We start from the raw sequence: 4067 nt of genomic DNA on the forward strand, positions 1-4067 counted from the left end.
TGAAGCCGCGATTCGCGGCATGGGCTCTCTACAAAGGAGGAAAGGTTTGTTTAGCTCATAGGTTTTTGCTCATCACTGGATGGCTGCAAAGCAGGGTGGCATGGCAGAGGGACGTCACAGAGGAGAAAGAGTGCATGGTAGGGAGAAGGTGGCAAAGCAAGCAAGAGGGAGCCACAGCGCTTTCTGTTCCATGTATCTTATCCAGTCTCCTCAGGGTGGATAGCACTCACACCCTTGATCCCAGTGCCTTGCACTGCACCATGAACCAGTGCCAGTGTCTCACACCCTCGGTCCAGCTACTTCTGAAAAAGCCCCACCTACGACCAAATGAGGCTTTGGGGGACATTTAGACACAAACCATAACATCAACCCTTGGCTTCTTCATATGGCTGGAACAGATGAGAGAGGAACTCCTTAGAACCCACCCTCTTAATTAGTTACACACCGTTAACTATGGTCTAGACTGGGCTGTCTATCTCGATACCCAAGATTCATCACCCAGGATAGTGGTTATAAACTGACAATTTCTACCTATACTTTAGTTAAAAATAAGAGTATTGCTGTATCTAAGATCAGAAGCATAGTTTGGAGAGGCATGTAATACTTGTGAGACTCCTAATTAGTTGCTTCGTAGAAAATATGAAAAAAGGACCAATTAAGTCCTAGCTTTCCACTGCCCCTACAGTGTCATAAATTTTGATTCCTGTGGCACCAGTGTCATTTATCTTGCTCTGGGTCCTTCTGGGCCTCTTTCTGATAGCTCTTTTCATAGGATGTACATAGTAAATAGTGATTTTGCATATTGCCATTTCTTGAGTCTATAATATATGCTGCAAGTGGTCTCTAATCCCCTAATTATATATTTCTGAGATGAGAAAACTACATATCAGAACAATTAAATAATGTTCCCAGATTCCCCCCCTACAGTCATTTGTGAGGTATGGTGTTCAAGCCCAGACCTTTGTAACTGTTGGGGCTGTTCTTTCCCAGGTTACCTCACTGCTTATCTTCACTATGCAGAGTAAAAGACAGCTCTCTGTCCCAGTGGCTGATGTCATCAATGACTCCTGCACTACTTCTCATCTGTTAAGCTGCCCCTCCCCCACACCAACCACATAGCCTCAATAGATTCTTTCTTGGTCAGCTTTCTCTGTCACTCAGCACTTCCTTCTTCCCTTCTGGGAGGTGACCTTCCTTGGAGGTATTCTGTCATCAAAGTGTTGTTTCCATTAAGTGTGAGGTCTATTTAGAACTGGCTTTGTCCATAGTAAGAGTCGGGCTTTTATGTGGTATAAAATGAGAAAAGGCTTTAGCAAAAACTTTCTCCACAGAAACCCAACTAAAGAGATGTGCTCCTTTGCTTCACAAGGTGCTTTGGGCCATTTCATTTGCCTTGGAAGGTTAACACTTCCTGCCACCGTTTGGCTCCCATGAAACATTTCAGTCACTAGCTTTTCTTCTATCACTAGGTTAGTGTTCCTGAGTGAATGTCATTTTTAATGTAGGGAAAGTAGAACAGAATGAGTGGGAAGGGAAAAATGGGTAGAGGTGTCAATTAAATTTCATTTTGGAGTAGAGCTCTTGGGAGAAGAGTTCTAGAACAAATGTTAGTTATTCTCTAGTAATAACTGGTACTGCTGAGGCTGGTAAAAGCTGTGATCTTTAAGAGCTAGTTGCTAAAACACAGGAATATGGCTAAGTCTTAGTCTTGGAGATAAGGTGCTTCCCAGCTGTGCTAAGGGCAATCGCTGAACTCTGGAGAAGTGGTATCACACCTCCCCGCTTCTCCCACTATTCTTTCCCATATCATGAATGTTTTAATTTAAGCATGTTTTCATAATTTGTACTATTCTTTATAAGTTCTGTTTTTCCCCCCTTTTGATACTATCGGTAGAATTTAAGGCTTTGCACATGCTAGGCAAGTGCTCAATCACCAGGCTTACACCCCAGCCCATATCATGGAGAGAAATTATTAGGTTGAAAACTACAAAACTCCGGAGAGAGTGGCTTAAGGATTTTCTTATAAGAACTTGGTAACTTTTATAAAGAAAAGTGCTGAGCAGTAGCTAGTCTCGTGCACACAGAGCATTTGTTGGGACCTGTTCCTTCTCTCCCTTTCTACGGTCCCAGGAGCTCTTGTCCCAGCTACTTTATGGTTGTCTACTATGCTCTTTGGAGCCTAATTTCCAATAAACATTTTAAAATTTCTACATGGGAAAATTTAGGGACAGCAACGTGTGGTAGTTGGGGCAGGAGTGTTATGGGACTTATGCAGAAACTGTAAGCAAACCTTTCAATTGGCCATCTGTTAACGTCAGGTGGATTACGAGAGCCTCCTGCTACCACTCACACACACTCATGCATCTCTGCGCGACCGGTCTGTCTGTGAGAACCCTGGCACACGACTCAAGGTGACTATTCAAAGTCCAGTGCCAACTCCTTGCAGAGACGAGCTGCCCTAGCTTCAGTGTTCATCTTGTAAAAACCCTCAGGGCCCAGCCTGTTGCTATAAACCCCCTGCTCTTCTAACATAGTGTCTCACCTCAGATCAAGCAAGACTGTGCTAGACTCCAAGTGAGCCACTTTCCGTGGGCCTCGTACTGTCCCAGATATTATCTTATCACCTTGCTATTTCTTTCTTTGTATGTGTGTACGAAAAGGCATGTATCCTGACTTAGCATGAAAAGAAAACAAAAGCACCCATTGGTAAAAGCCTTTTTCAAGTCCCCTGAACCAGACATCTCCCATTTCCTTTACTTAAGCTCATTTCCTGACAGCCAGCCGTGTGCTTCTCTGAGCTCTTTCATTGCAGTTTACTTAAAAACAAATAGCTCTGAGCACAGGCGCTCTTTGATGGGATTAAAGTTTGTACACATGATTGTGCTGTCCATGTAGCTCAAAGAGTGACTTCTTAAGACTTTAAAAAGTCTAGAAATGTAATGGTAAATAAAATTGTGTATCTTATAAATTTTGAATTGCATTTTTAAACCACAAGAACTTATGGTCCTGTACACTTACTCTGAGGAAATCATTTTCTTTCTCTGCAATTTCTAGGAGGAAAATATTCTTTAAAAATTTAAATTTGTGTCTATTCCTGAATTTACACATTTTTCGGTGATATTTCTGACAATTTCTTACAGTGAAATTTGAGATACTTGACTCCTTCCTTTTTTTTTCTCTTTTTGCCATGACTTTCTGTTTTAATCATGTATCTAAATTTATTTCATGTGACCTTTGAAAACTTCATCTCTAACTCACTTTTCTGAACTCCCCAACCCCCACACTATCTTCTGTCTTCTGTGTGTGTGTGTGTGTGTGTGTGTGTGGTCCTAAAATGTGTGTGATTGTAAAATGCATGTGAACACTGAAAACAAAAACAAAGCTCCCAGCCACACATGCGGGCTGCAGCTCTGGCTGGGCTCCAGCGTTCCTTTAGGCAGACAATGCCCGGGTCAGCACAGCTGGGAGCCTTGGGGAGGAAACCCCGCCTGCCTTCTTGGGATATCTGGCCGCCTGGCCCCGCCTACAGCAGGCTGAAGCAAAGATGGGGCACACAGATTGTTTTGCAAATACAGTGGTTGGGAATAAATATCTGGTGCAGTTTGTCCTACTTATTCTTACATTAAAATCAATTACATTTGGTAATGTGTATTTAAAATTATATCTCACAAGTTTATTTTTTTCTTAAGGCCTTTCAAAAAAACAAACAAGCAAACAAACAAAAAACCCCTGAGACCAATTTTGGAATAACTACAGTAGTAGAGAAAGAAATAGCTTAGTGAAAAGCTAAAAATAGATACCTTTTTATTTTTGTTTTGCTTATTTCCAAAAGATTTGCCAGTATAGTTGGGATGATAGTGTAAAGACTAAATTAATCATCTAAAACAATGACAACGCAGGGATCAGCATTGTATTGCATAAAAAAAGCAATTATCGCCTTCTATATCTGGATTTCTGAAGCATTTCTCCTCCTCCTCCTCCTCCTCCTCCTCCTCCTCCGCCCCCTCCTCCTCCGTGCTCTCCTCCTCCTGCTCCTTCTTTGTCCTCCTCCTCCTCCTCCTCCTCCT

Source organism: Octodon degus, unplaced genomic scaffold (assembly GCF_000260255.1).
Source record: "Octodon degus isolate 3935 unplaced genomic scaffold, OctDeg1.0 scaffold00015, whole genome shotgun sequence".
NCBI classification, from domain to species: Eukaryota; Metazoa; Chordata; class Mammalia; order Rodentia; family Octodontidae; genus Octodon; species Octodon degus.